Raw genomic sequence first — 15,563 nt, 5'->3', positions numbered from 1 at the left:
GGTCTTCCTACTCTCTCTGATCCCTCCCTGAAGTGCAGTTGAGATCCCTGCCTCAGTGAAATGACCCCTTCATGCTCTACCCCCGGCTAACAGTTCAGTAGGGCTTCCTTCCCCAGAGCCCCTGCCGGCCTAGGAGCTGAGCCAGAAAGGTCTCCCCCCATTTCTGGGTTCGGGCCACTGGGTCCTGAGGAGGCGAACTGAAGTTGACCAAGAGCTTAATCTGAACGTCACGCTTCAGAGAGAGCTGGGCCTAAGGTTCAAAGGAAGCCCGGCCTCTGGGACGGAGGGATCTGCCAGGCTCAGCTGACCCCTGATTAGACTGTGAGCCCATCACTGGGCAGGGACTGTCTCTGTTGCCGAATTGTATGTTCCAAGTGCTTAGTACAGTGCTCTGCACATAGTAAGTGCTCAATAAATACTATTGAATGAATGAAGCAGTGTGGCTTCCTGGAAGGAACACAGGCTTGGGAGTCAGATGTGGGTTCTCATCCCGGCTCCGTCACTTGTCAGCTGTGTGACTTTGGGCAAGTCACTTAACTTCTCTGGGCCTCAGTGACCTCATCTGTAAAATGGGGATTAAAACTGCGAGCCCCACATGAGACAACCTGATGACCTTGTATCTCCCCAGTGCTTAGAACAGTGCTTGGCACATAGTAAGCGCTTAACAAATACCACCATTATTGTTATTATTCTCTGTGCCTCAGTTCCCTCTCTGTAAAATGGGGATTAAAACTGAGAGCCCCACGTGGGGCAACCTGATCACCTTGTATCCCCCCAGCGCTTAGAACAGTGCTTGGCATATAGTAAGCGCTTAACAAATACCACCATTATCATTATTATTCTTTGTGCCTCAGTTCCCTCTCTGTAAAATGGGGATTAAAACTGAGAGCCCCACGTGGGGCAACCTGATCACCTTGAATCCCCCCCGCGCTTAGAACAGTGCTTTTCAGAGAGTAAGAGCTTCACAAAATGGGGATGAAGACTGTGGGTCTCACGTGGGACGACCTGATTAACCTGTATCTACCCCAGCGCTTAGAACAGTGCTCTGCACATAGTAAGCGCTTAACAAATACCAACATTAATTCTCTGTGTCTCAGTGACCTCATCTGTAACATGGGGATGAAGACTGGGAGCCTCACAGGGGACAACCTGATGACCTTGTATCCCCCCAGTGCTTAGAACAATGCTCTGCACATAGTAAGCGCTCAATAAATACTATTGAATGAAATACTATTGAATGAACAAATATTATTATTATTATTATTATTATTATTATTATTATTATTATTATTATTATTATTATTAATGAGGGGTGAGGATTGAGTCCAGAGGCTCTTCGGGTGGTTGCCCAGCTCCATCCTACAGTTACCGACACTTGCAGCTTTGCACCGCTAGATGGCGCCTTGGGCTACATTTAGCCACTTCACCGGGCAACCTTCGGCCTCTGCAACCCTCTTGGCTCTTTACATTTCACTCAGTCGTATTTATTAATAATAATAATAACAGTAACAATAATGTTGGTATTTGTTAAGCGCTTACTATGTGCCAAGCACTGTGCTAAGCGCTGGGGCAGATACAAGGTCCTCCCCCGTGGGGCTCCCAGTCTTCATCCCCATGTTACAGATGAGGTCACTGAGACACAGAGAATTAATGTTGGTATTTGTTAAGCGCTTACTATGTGCAGAGCACTGTTCTAAGCGCTGGGGTAGATACAGGTTAATCAGGTCGTCCCACGTGAGACCCACAGTCTTCATCCCCGTTTTACAGCTGAGGTCGCTGAGGCACAGAGAAGTGAAGTGACTGGCCCACAGTCACACAGCTGACAAGTGGCAGAGCCGGGATTCGAACTCTCACTTCAGAGAAGTGAACTGACTTGCCCGAGGTCACACAGCAGACAAGTGGCAGGGGCGGAGTTAGAATCCGCAACCTCCAACTCCCAAACCCGGGCTTTTCCACTAAGCCACACTACTTCTCAACCGCTAACTGTGTGCAGGGTTCTGTACTAAGCGCTTGGGAAAGCAGCTTGGCTTATTGGAAAGAGCCCAGGCTTGGGAGGCAGGGGTCGTGGGTTCTAATGCCGGGTCTGCCACTTATCAGCTGTGTGACTGTAGGCAAGTCACTTCACTTCTCTGTGCCTCAGTTCCCTCATCTGTAAAATGGGGGTTAAGACTGTGAGCCCCATGTGGGACAACCTGATTACCTTGTATCTTCCCCAGCGTTTAAAACAGTGCTTGGCACAAAATAAGTGCTTCACAAGACTGTGAGACTGTTGTTGGACAGGGATTGTCTATACCTGCTGCTGAGTTGTCCATTCCAAGCGCTTAGCACAGTGCTCTGCACACAGTAAGGGCTCAATCAATACGATTGATTGAAATACCATCATCATTATTATTATTATTAGAGTATAGTAAAGTTGGTAGACATGTTCTCTGCCCACAACAAGCATTCCTCTTCCCACCCCCCCAGCTCCCATTAAATTTCCCTTCTGAAATTATTTTCCCTCTCTCTGCCCCAAATGTGATGTTTCCCTCCCCTTCAGCCACCAGAAAGCAATTGTTGACCCTCCTGGACACAAATCAGGGCATGATCATTAAGTGGAAAGAGCCCAGGCTTGGGAGTCAGAGGTCATGGGTTCGAATCCCACTCTGCCGCTTGCCAGCTGTGTGACCGTGGGCAAGTCACTTAACTTCTCTGTGCCTCAGTTACCTCATCTGTAAAATGGGGATTAACTTGTGAGCCTCACGTGGGACAACCTGATTACCCTGTATCTGCCCCAGTGCTTACAACAGTGCTCTGCACATAGTAAGCACTTAACAAATTCCAACATTATTATTATCAAATCAAACAATGAATAATATCAACTGCTTTCTCTGTGCAGGGCCCAGCACTTCACTGTTTCGAGTACAGTAGTTAGGAGGTATGATTCGTGCTTGGCACATAGTAAGCGCTTAACAAATGCCATCATTATTATTACCAGGAGAGTCAGATACTAAAGTAAGTAAGAGGTAGGGTCCTGAGGAGAAAGAAGCATTCATCATCATCGAGAAGCAGCATACCTACCGGACACAGCATGGGCCTCAGAATCAGAAGGACCTGGGTTCTAATCCCAGCTCCAGTACTTGTCTGCTGTGTGACCTTGGCAAGTCACTTCACTTCTTTGGGCCTTAAGTACTTCATCTGTATAATGGAGATTAAGACTGCGGGCTCCATGTAGGACATGGACTGTGTCCAACCTGATTAACTTGTATCTACCCCAGCTTTTAGTACAGTGCCCGGCACATAGTGAGCCCTTAACAAATGCCTTAAAAAGAACGCCTTCACTTCTCTGTGTAACAGTTACCTCATCAGTAAAATGGGGATGAAGACTGAGCCCCATGTGGGATTTGGACTGTCTCCAACCTGATTGGGCAGATTCTACCCCCATGCCTGGCACATAGTAAGTGCTTAACAAGTGCCAAAATTGCCATAAATAAAGTCTTTGGTTCCTGAGTACCCTCCGGGAATATTTAATGCTCTGTACCAGATAAATACCACTGGGACAGTGGAAAGAGAAACCCCAAGGCCATGGAGACGGAGGTTGTGAAGGTGAGAAGGGTGAGAGCAGTTACCTCAGTGACCTCATCTGTAAAATGGGGATGAAGACTGTGAGCCCCACGTGGGACAACCTGATGACCTTGTATCTCCCCCAGCGCTTAGAACGGTGCTTTGCACATAGTAAACGCTTAACAAATACCATAATAATAATAATAATAAATATGAATGAATAAATAAAATGCTGCAGCTCCGGCTACCGCCGCCGATTCTGGACTTGGTCACGAGGGGGCGCTCCTCTCCTCTCCTCTCCCCCCTCTTCTTCCTCCTCCCTCCTCCTCCTCCTCCACCACCTCCTCTTCCTTCTCCTCTACCTCCTCCTCCTCCTCCTCCTCCATCCTCCTCCACCTCCTCTTCCTCCTCCCTCACCTCCTCTTCCACCTCTTCCTCCTCCCTCCTCCACCTCCTCTTCCTCCTCCTCCTCCCTCACCTCCTCCCTCCTCCTCTTCCTCCTCCCTCCTCCACCTTCTCTTCCTCCTCCTCCTCCCTCACCTCCTCTTCCTCCTCCACCTCCTCCTCCTCCCTCCTCCTCCACCTCTTCCTCCTCCCTCCTCCTCCACCTCTTCCTCCTCCCTCCTCCTCCCTCCTCCTCCTTCCTCCTCCTCCACCTCTTCCTCCTCCTCCTCCCTCACCTCCTCTTCCTCCTCCCTCCTCCTCCCTCCTCCACCACCACCTCCTCTTCCTCCTCCTCCTCCCTCCTCACCTCCTCTTCCTCCTCCCTCCTCCTCCTCCTCCCTCCTCCACATCCTCTTCCTTCACCTCCTCCTCCTCCACCACCACCTCTTCCTCCTCCACCTCCTCCTTCACCTCTTCCTCCTCCACCTGAAGGAAGGTTGCTGCCCCAGGGGTAGGGGTGACCAGACAGTGGAGGTCTGAGTTCTGACACCCAGGTGGGTAGGAGTCTGAGCTCAGACACTCCGATCTCCGACTGTCAGGGGGAGACCCCGTCTCCCTAAGTTGGGAGCGAGGAGCAGGATTGAGCATCATTTCCAAAGTATGGGGGGGGGGGGGGGGGGCGGAGGGATGAAAATTAAAAATATTGAAGATCAGGTTGGCCGGGGGCCCTTCCACACCGGACAGGGGACAGATCTGCTAAAAACCAGGCCATCTGGTGTAAAACTGGGTAAATGCCCAGCCTCCTCACTGCCTTTTCCCAAGTGCAGCCCAGTATCTCCCTGCAGATATCCCGCGGACATCTTGGCTCTGAGGCTAAAGAAGAGGGGACCCAGGCAGCCGAGGGCATGACCCAGCAGGCTGGAAATGGTTTAACCCCCAGCACCAGGCAGGGCTGCACGGGATCTCATGCTCAATCAATCAATCATATTCACTGAGCACTTACTGTGTGCAGAGCACTCAACTAAGCCAAATTATGATATTTGTTAAGTGCTTATTCTGTGCCAGGCACTATACTGAGCACTGGGATGGATATGAGCAAATCGTGAAGGACACAGTCCCTCATTCCATGTAGGGCTCACAGACTCAATCCCCATCTTAGAGATGAGGTAACAAGCACAGAGAAGTTAAGTGACTTGCCCAAGGTCACACAGCAGACAAGTAGCAGAGTTGGGATTAGAACTCAGGTCCTTCTGACTCCCAGATCCGTGCTCTATTCGTTAGGCCACGCTGCTTCTTGACTCATTACCACAGCTCCACTGAGGCAGGTGGGAACCATCAGCCTGCTTTCCAAGACTGAGGGTCTCGAAGAGGGAGGAGAGACAGAGAATGGAGTTGTGTGGTCAGAATAGATACAAAACTCTTTCAGGGGAGGGGGTTCAAGAAAAAGCAGGGAAGAAGCAGAGAAAAGGAACTTTAGTAAAAAGGGAAAGTAGTCAGAACAGGATAGTCACTTCAGAATCAACCAGGTGGGCACAAGAAAGGGACTGTAAGATTATTGTGGGCGGGGAACGTGCCTGCTAACGTGTGGTATTGTACTCTATCAAGCCCTTAGTCCAGTGCTCTGCACAGAGCTTTGCACTCTGTTCAATAAATACCACTGAATGGATGGGCACAGAAAGGTGAAAAAAAGGTGTGGGAAATCCTAGCTAATTAACAAAGAACCCCTCCAGGTGCTGAAATCTCAAATGGGAATGTCAAAAACAGAAGTTTCAAAGGACCAGAAGGGTGACGACGCTTACAGTTTTCCCAACCTCCATGGGCCCGAGGTACTTAGAGAGTTGGCCATCTTGGATTTCAGAGCGCATGTTCAGGTAAGCTTCCATATCCTGTTGCCAGTCTGTGCGTGCCCATTTGAACCAGAGGTGGTCACATTCTGAAGTGAAGGCCTGGCTCTGTAAATAAGAAACAGCTAATCTAAATCTCTCATGCTGCAACACATACCCATTTCTCTTTGATCTTCCTCAGTGGAACTGGAAGAGGATGGTCTGTAACCCTTAAATAATAATCCTTCCTGGGAAGTGATCTCCCTGCAGCCTTGTCTTTTGCAGATCTGGGGCAAAGGGGGTCATACTTCACTCTGTCCCCGGGATCATTTTTCTAAAACAAAACATTAAATCCACTTGTCCCCACTCCTCGAGAACCTCGAGGGGTTGCCTGCCCACCTCTGCATCAAACTGAAATTCCTTACCACTGGCTTTAAAGCACTCAATCAGCTCCCCTGCTCCTACATCACCTCACTCCTCACCTGACCTCCAACTACCTCACCTGATCTCCTACTTCGACCCAGCCTTCACACTTCGCTCCTCTATTGCCAGCTTCTTCGCTGTGTCTCGATCTCGTCCATCTCCCGTCGACCCTTTCCCCACGTCTCCCCCCGGCCTAGAACTCCCTCCCCTCCATTTACACCTGACCATCACTCTCTTCTCCTTCAGTGCCTTATTAAGGTCACATCTCCTCCAAGAAGCCTTGCCCACTTAAACCCTCTTTTCTCCAACTTCCTCTCCCTTCTATGTCACCTATGAATTTGGATCTGTAGAACCCTTTGGGTCCTTGATATTCACCCCACCCTCCGCCCCACAGCACTTAGGCACATATCCACAGTTTGTTTTAAAGTCTGTCTCTCCCTCCAGATTCTAAGCTCATTGCGGGCAGGGAACGTGTCTGCCAGTTCTGTTGTCCCAAGCTGTTAGTCCAGTGCTCTGCATACAGTAAACTCACAAGCAGCGTGGCTTAGTGTCAAGAACCCGGGCTTGGGAGTCAGAGGATGTGGGTTCAAATCCCATATCCCCATTTGTCTGCTGTGTGACCCTGGACAAGTCACTTCCCTGTGCCTCAGTTACCTCATCTGTAAAATGGAGATGAAGACTGTGAGCTCCACGTGGGACAACCTGATTAGGTTATATCCACCCCAGTGTTTAGAATAGTGCTTGGCACATAGTAAGCGTTTAACAAATACCATTATTATTATTAATAAATGTGATTGATTGACTGATAGAGAATGAGAGAGACTACACTCCTATGACTGTGGGAAATACTTCTTAAAGACCCTAACCCCAGACTTCCTCTTTGCTTGGGACCCAGGCGGGGTAGCCAGAGCCCCCTACTCCCTTTCCAGCACCTCCTTCAACCCTCCCCACTACCGTCCTCTGTCCCAGCTGGGAGGTGGGAGGTGGGGGTTGCTTCCCACTGACTGACCCTTTCTCTGAGGGGCAGATGGGGTGTTCAGAGCCTGTGAGCTGGGGGATTGATCTTCGTCGGGAGTTCTGCTCACCGCCCTCCCTTCCCCCACCGCCCACCTCCCGCCCCGGTCACCTGAATCACGTTGCAAGACCCCTGTCCGGTCGGGCGACACCCGAGCCCCCGTCTCCTCAAGTCTCCAGTTACCCTTCCCTGTCCTCCCCCCTGCCCCGACTGGAAACAGGGACCCGAGCCCGACCCAGATCAGTGGCCATTACTAATGCATGGGTTGGCCAGTCGAGCGGGCCACTTCTCAGCTTCCCGTGACAGCCGGCTCCCGGCCCGGTCGGCCCCAGGGGCCCATGGCAACCTGGGGCAGGGAGACTGAGGATGCAGAAGGGGCAACTATCACCTCACTTGCCCCCTCTCCCAGGGAGTGTCTGAGGAGCCCCCCTGAGGTCAGCGAAGTCCGGCCCTGTCCCAGAAGCCTCTTTGAGCTGCAATCGTTCTCCAACTTCCTAGCCTCCCTTGCAGAGAAAGAGAATCCTCAGGCATAAGATGTCATTTAGTGCCTTCAACCAGGTCTCCAGACAGACGTTTTCTCTTATCTTTCAAAACCTCCTAAGAAGCCTCCCAGCTTCAATACCTCTTCTCAAGGACTCTCATAATCATTTTGGCATTTATTAAGCATTGATTATGTGCTAAGCACTCAAGGGCTATGAGACAATCAAATCAGATGCAGTCTCTGCCCTCCACCAGTTTGCAATCAAAGAGGGAGGTGAGGCAGTTTTCTTTTCCCCATTTTACGGATGAGGAAACCGAGGCCCAGTGAGGGTAAGGGACTTGTTTCATGCTTCCCCACCCTTCTCTGTGCTCATTTACAGACTTCCTGTGGTCACCACCTCTCCTCCCTCCAGCCTCCAAATTTCCAGTTTCTCCACTCAGTTTCCCTCAGCTTCTCCACATTTCATGTGTCCCACAAGCCCAAACCCCAGGGATGGGAAGGGGTGGTGACCCCTTCCCACCGGGTCAGGAAGCCGCTCCCATTGCCCTCTCAGTGCTCACTCCCTCCTGTGATCTGTCCCTCGTGAGTCCTCCACATCCCATTGCTATTTTCTCCCTTCACTCACCTTCTGTGGGCCAAGTCTTGGTTTTGCTTATTTCATTCATTTATTCAATCATATTTATTGAGCGCTTACTGTTTGCAGAGCACTGTACTAAGCGCTTGGAAAATACAGTTCAGCAACAAATAGAGACAATTCCTGCCCACAACGGGAAGTGGTTCGCCCTCCTCCTCCCTCTCCCAGCTCCCTGCTCTCCAGACCACTGCTCCTTGGACCCATAAGACGCTCAACTATCCAAGGAAATGAGCTTCCTTTCTTGTTAAGCACTTACTATGTACCACACCCTGTGCTAAGCGCTGGGATAGATTCATACAAATTAGTTGAGTTTGGACACAATCCGTGTTTGACATTGGGCTCACAGTCTTAATTCCATTTTACAGATGAGATATCTGAGTCAGAGTATTTAAGTGGCTTGCCCAAGGTCACACAGCAGACTAGTGGCAGAGCCAGAATTCGAACCCAGGTCCTTCTTTCAGATTCGTGCACTTTCCACCAGGCCACACTGCTTCTCCCTGGACACTCCCCAAGCACCTAGGCTAGGGGAGCCTCACCCTGGGAGCTCTTCCTCACCTTCCATCCTGCTGGTCTACTTTCTCACTCAGCCAGACCTTGGGCCTCACTGCCCACCAGACTCATTTGAATTCATTTTTGCAAGGGAAATCGCCCAGGCTTCTGGTGATTGGCAACCTGGGACTCTTCTTGTGGCCCCAAGGGAGCCTCCTGGGAGCCTTCTGCTCATCCCTCGGATGACCGGTCACGCCCAGCTGCCGTCTAAACCAATAAAGGACCCTTGGATGGGTCCTGGCTAAATGCCCCGCTTCCCCCAGAAGATGGGCCCCTGTTACACTGTCTTGGTCACCTTCCTCCACAGGTTAGTAAGCTCCCTCTGCTTCCTGGGTTCTACCCTTAAGGGAGACCCTCCAAGTTTCCACATAGGGAGCGTATCTACACATTCTGTTATATTGTACTCTCCCAAGCTCTTAGTACAGTGCTCTGCACAGATGGTACTTAATAAATATGATTGATTTATTGATTTCACATGTGAGTCCCCCAGTTCCAGCAGGCGGGGCTCTGACCCCCACCTTCAGCAACTCACCTCCCTGCCCATGGATTCCTTCTCCGAAGCCAGCTCCGGGTGGGCTGTCCACTGACACCACCAGACGGCCATGATGTCGCTTCACTTCTCTGTGACTCAGTTCCCTCATCTGTAAAATGGGAATTAGTACTGTGAACTCAATGTGGGACATGGAGTATGTCAAACCTGATTACCTTGTCTCTACCCCAGTGCTTAGAAAACCCTCCATATCCCACATGGAGCTCCCAGTCTTAATATCCATTTTACAGATGAGGGAACTGAGGCACAGAGAAGTGAAGTGATCTAGTTCATCCTCCTGCCTCTGGAGAAGGAGGAGATGTCATAGCTTTCCTTGGGAACCCCTCCTCAAGGCTTCTAGACTTAAGCTTCCTTAGATTGTAAATTCACTGTGGGCGGGGAAAGTGCTCACTAATTCTGTTGTACTATACTCTCCAAGCGCTTAGTATCGCCACTCTGATTTGGAGCCAGAGGCCTGGTATTGCATGTTAATTTTGGTAAGAACAGCACAGCTGGTACCCAACATGCTACTTTGTGGGCCCTGAGCCATAAACAAAGATAACGTGAACTGTAAACAGCCAGCTAGGAAGCCTCTTGACTATCAGCTCCAAACCACCCTGCTTTACGAAGAGCTCTGATCAGAGCCTCCTACACAGAATCGGAGAAACTCAGGGAAGGAAGGAAACTTGAGGAGTGATCTCGTCCATCCCCCTGTCTTTGGTGAGGTCCCAGAGTTGGCAATGGATGGAAGATTCAGGCCCTCCTATCCTCCACAGATGGGGCATTTCTGCTTAGAGAAACACCTGGCAAGCTGGTCCTTTCATTTTGTTAAGCTTTGCAAACCACACCTCATCAGTTCTGGTGATCAAAATATTTGTATCTGGTAGTGTAGAGCCACCCTCAATCAATCATATTTATTGGGCACTTACTATGTGCAGAGCACTGTACTAAGCACTTGGGAGAGTACAATATAACTGAGTTGAGAGACACGTTCCCTGCCCACAACGAGCTTACAGTCTAGAGAGGGAGACAGACATTGATATACATAAATAAATAACAGATACATATATTCAGGCCGTGGGGTTGAGGAACGGTGAGTAAAAGGCGCAAATCCAAGTGCAAAGAAGAAACGGAAGGGAGTGGGAGAAGAGGAAATGAGGGCTTAGTCAGGGAAGGCCTCTTGAAGGAAACGTGCTTTTAATAAGGCTTTGAAGGTGGGGAGAGTGGTGGTCTATCAGATATGAAGAGGGAGGGCTTTCCAGGCCAGAGGCAGGATGTGGGTCAGGGGTCAGTGGCGAAGTAGAGGAGATCGAGTTATAGTGAGTAGGTTGGCACTAGAGGAATTCATTCATTCAATAGTATTTATTGAGTGCTTACTATGTGCAGAGCACGGTACTGAGCACTTGGAATGTACAAATCTGAACAGATAGAGACAGTCCCTGCCCATCGACGGGCTTACAGTCTAATCGGGGGATGACGTGTGCCAGCTGAGTTGCAGTAGACTCACTAGTTGCGGACCCAATTTTCTCCCGTTCTAAGTTAACTCACTCCCTAGGAACGCAAGCCAGCCCCAGGAGAGTTGGGCGCCTTATTGCTGATACTAGTGCTCTTCTTTCTGCCTAACTCAGTGCTCCTCCTCCAAACCTCCAAAACAGAACCCTTACCAAACCCTTCTGCTCCCCCACTTTCTGCCTCGCTTTTCCCAGCAGACAGATGGAATTGAATCCTCTCCTCATCCCCTGGTGCTCCCAGGCTGGGGAAGAGGTGGCAGAGCTAAAGGCAGCATAGCCTAATGGATAGAGCACGGGTATGGGAGTCAGAGGGCCTGGGGTCTAATTCCAGCTCCTCCACTTGTCTGCTGTGTGACCTTGGGCAAGTCACTTTACTTCTCAGTTACCTCATCTGTAAAATGGAGATTAAGAATTTTACCCCCATGTGGGACATGAACTGTGTCCAACCTTGTATCTACCCCAGCGCTTAGTACAGTACCTGGCACATAGTAAGGACTTAACAAATACAGTAAAATAGAAAAGGACTTTGTCCCCCTAGACAGAACCAACCCCAGCGGCTTCCAGGGCCGCCAGCGTCTCTCAGCCTGAGCAGGGCAGAGGCAGCTGGAGCAAGGCCCTGAGGACTACAGGGAGGGGAGAAGATGTGGGGAGATGCGGCTCAGACTGCCCCAGGAACAGGAATTCTCCTTTCTAGTCCCACAGAGAGAGAGGTGGGCAGGCAGCTCGGACAGAAGAGCCGGTCCCCTCATTCACCCTGGCCTAAGGCACCGAGCGGATACAGATCCAGAGACAGATACATCTTCCTAATCCCCCACATCAATATTGCATCATCATCTCCATCCGATCCCTGTCCGGCGGGGCGACTGAAACTTAATCCGCTCCCTTAAGGAGACAGATCCTCCTCCCTCTCCTATTGGTGGTGGGGGGGAGAGGAGAGAATGGGGGAGGAAGGCTTCCTCTTCCCCTTCTTCCCCCTCTCTCTCCATCCCCCCCACCCCCATCAGCATCCTCAGAGTGGCCAGGTTCTCCATTTCAGAGAGATGGGAGGCCTCAGAGGAGAGCGAGCCCAGGCTGGCACCTTGGGGCTGGCACAGTGGAGGGTCTGCTGAGGCTTCTTCTGGTGGAAGAAGGGAGACAAGGAGCCGAGAGGGAACACCTCCCCCACACCCTTCCTCCTTCCTTCCAACATTCCTTCTCCAATTTCCCCTTCACCTATCCCTTCCCCAGCCCTCTGGTGGGTCCCTTTCCTCTCTAGGCCACAATTTCCCATCTCATCTGCATCTTAGAGGGACAAGCTGCAGCTATTATTATTATTATTATTAATAATAATAATAATAAATAAATTGTTTCATGCTGACAGTGCTAAACACTGAGGCAAATACAGTATAATCTGATCAGAGCAAGTCCCTGTTCCACATTTGGCTCACAGACTAAGGGGATTGGAATCTTCATTCATTCATTCAATTGTATTTATTGAGCTCTTATTGGATGCAGAGCACTGTACTAAGCGCTTGGGAGAGTATAATACAACAATAAATAGACACATTCCCTGCCCTCAATGAGCTTATGGTCTAGAGCATGGGAGACAGACATTAATTTAAATAAATAAATTACAGATATATACATAAATGCTATGGGGCCCAACTGGGGGGATGAACGAAGGGCGACAAAAAAGGGAGTGGGAGAAGGAGAAAGGAGGGCTTAATCAGGAAAGGCCTCTTGCTTTGGGCTGGTGTTGAAGATCACAGCAAGCAGCCTTACTGTATCTAAGGAGCACCCCTCTTGAGATTTCAGGTTAGCCCTGGGCTGCTGCAGCCCTACTGACTTTATCACTGAAGAAGTAGAGGTTGTGGGGGAGAGTGGGAATGTTGTGATGCAAGCCATCACCATGATGAACAAATCTAGGGTAAAATCCTGCCGGTAGGTAGAAAAAAAGACACCATAAACAGTGTCCTCTTGGTTAACAAAACTCACCAGGCATGGGCAGGAACCGCTTAAAAGTTTCCAAGTTTCAAAATAATTTCAGAGAGAGGATGGTGACAGCTCCTCTGCACCTGAATCTGGCTTCCATTGCCGTAGGAGGGGTTGAAATTTGTCATGGGGAAGAACTTTCAGCCTGGGAGAGTTATGGGATTGAAAGTTCCCTAAGGGCAGGACTGAGTCTCTCAGTGGTTTGTGCCTTCTCCCCGTCCCCTTAGCATCAAGTGCAGGAAAATTCTGCCTATTCTTATCTCACATGTCCTGAGAATTCAGTTCATCAGACTATTCTCAGATGTCTGTGCTTGAGCCCATAGATTCCAGATTTTGCCCACTGCGCACAGGGACACCAGACACTCTGAGATAAGAGTAAGTGAGACAGAAAGGCTGGTGGGCACTGCACTCCACTGCAGGGCTCAGGGGGTGACATCAAGTGTCACTCAGCCTCTCTCTGCCAAAAGAAAGGAAGGGTACAAGTAAGGGGAGGCAGCATGGCCTAGTAGAAAGAGCTGGGCCTGGGAAACAGGAGGCCCCAGCTCTGCCACTGGCCCTACTGTGTGACTTTGGGTAAGTCACTTCCCTTTTTCCTGTGTCCTCTCTTAGATTATGGGTCAGGAACAGGAGTCTGATCAAAGCCTAAGGGCTCCCTAGAGACCCAGAAATGAAATCTCCCAGCTTTCTCCCTTCTCCTCTTGAAGACTGTAGGTGCCTTGAGGGCAGGGATCAAGACTACCAACTTCGTTGCATTGTATTTTCCCAATCTCTTAGTACAGCGGTCCATAAATGCCATTGATTGACAGATAAACTCAGTTCACAGTGCTGCTTGGCTGGAAGTGAATCCAAGAGGCTCCCTCAGCTGGGAGGGAGCACCTCAGTTGGAGGAGGGTGGGGAAAAGAATCTTTAGATTGGCAAAACGCTTCAAATTTGTTACTGAATTAGCACTAATTAGTTCCTCAGTCTGTTGGTGGCCCAGAGGCTTGGGAGACTGAAGATAGAAGCCATTCCAATTCGGGCTCCCCCTTCAGACTTAAGTCTCCCTCCTCCTCCTCCTCTTAATGTATTTGTTAAGCATTTACTCTGTGCACTGCACTGTACTAAGTACTGAAGTAAATACAAGTTAATCAGGTTGGACACAGTTCATGTCCCACTTGGACCTCACAGTCTTAATCCCCACTTTACAGATGAGGCAGCTGAGGCATAGAGAAGTTAAATGACTTGCCCAAGGTCACACAGCAGACAAGTGGCAGAGTTGTGATTAGAACCCAGGTTCTTCTGACTCCCAGACCCATGTTCTATTCACTAGGCCAAACTGCTTCATACGGTCCTTCTTTAGGAAGTCCCTGAACAGTTCCCTGCTCACAGCAAACTCCCTCCCCTAAGAGGTCCTGTCTCCCTTCCCCGTTGTTGCCCTGCTCAATCAATTAATTGTATTTATTGAGCTCTTACTTTGTGCACAGTGCTTGGGAGAATACAATATAACAGAGTAGGTAGACATTTTCCCTTCCCACAAGGACCTTAGAGCCTAGAGGGAAGGTCAGGGTGGAAGGCATCTGAAGGGGAGACCACAGGGGTTCACAGAACCAGCCACTTGCTCCCTATTTTTCTCTCTCGTGCCCATGCCCCTCCAAGCAGAGTTGAATCAGTAATAATAATACTGGTACTTGTTAAGTGCTTACTCTGTGCCAGGCACTGTTCTAAGCACTGGGGTAGATACAAGTTAATCAGGTTGGAGCACATGGGGCTCACAGTCAAGGCTCTGGTGGACTCAGGACAGAGAAAGTGCGGGGCAGACCTGCCTCGTGACCAAAGTTCACCCCTCTTTTTGCCCCAAGAGCACAAACCTCTGTCGCCATGACAACTATTTTTTAATCACACCAGCAGCTAAGGGAAATGGATGGAGGGAAAGAGGAAGTTGCAGTCAGGTGGCTGTGGGCCCCCTGTGGGTGGTTGGGCCCGGGCAGCCACCTTGGTTGTCCAAAGAAGAAAATAACTGTTCCTGGGCCCTCATGGAAATCCTCCCAGCCTCCTTCCCTGCAGAAGGGTCTATTGTTGAGAGGGACTGCAATCATCTTCAGCTTAATCCCCCAAGGGAGACCAAGGCAGAGTTTGGAGTGAGGGGGCAAAAGTGGGGGATGCCAGTAGAAGAGTAAGGGGGGTGTAAAGCAAGTCACCACCTCGGCGATGAACAAATGTAGTGCCATAATGGAGATCTACCCTCCCACTCCACCCCTCCTCTTGCACCCATAACTGCGCCTGCCAGGATATGTTTGCCGTCACCCCAGCCAAGTTGCCCTGAGAATCCTCAATGGAGCAGGGGCTAGATGCCAGAGACCCCAGATACCAACCTCTTCTTCTGCTTCAGCAGCCCCCTGAGATAACCTGGGAAGGTGTTCCCAGCCAGGGATGCTGGACTGGGAGATTCCCATGATGCTCTGGCAGAGTACAGGCAGGACTTGGTGATGCTACAGAGGAGGATGGGTTTGGTCTGGACTATGGTGGGGTGAGGGAGCCTGCCCCTGGAGAGAGGGATGGGGAGAACTCCAGGGAGACCAGGGGAGGCTCTTCCAGCCCTCTTGACACCACAGAGGGTCCTGCAGGTTGTAGCCAGATGTCTGAGTTTGGGGGGTAGCCTATCTGTCCCTAAGGCTTCCTGGGAGAGATTCGTAGGATCATAAAGATCATCGAGTCCAATC

This window comes from Ornithorhynchus anatinus, chromosome 10 (assembly GCF_004115215.2).
Source record: "Ornithorhynchus anatinus isolate Pmale09 chromosome 10, mOrnAna1.pri.v4, whole genome shotgun sequence".
NCBI lineage: Eukaryota > Metazoa > Chordata > Mammalia > Monotremata > Ornithorhynchidae > Ornithorhynchus > Ornithorhynchus anatinus.
The sequence above is the reverse complement of the archived record's forward strand: the minus strand, read 5'-3'. Positions refer to the sequence as shown.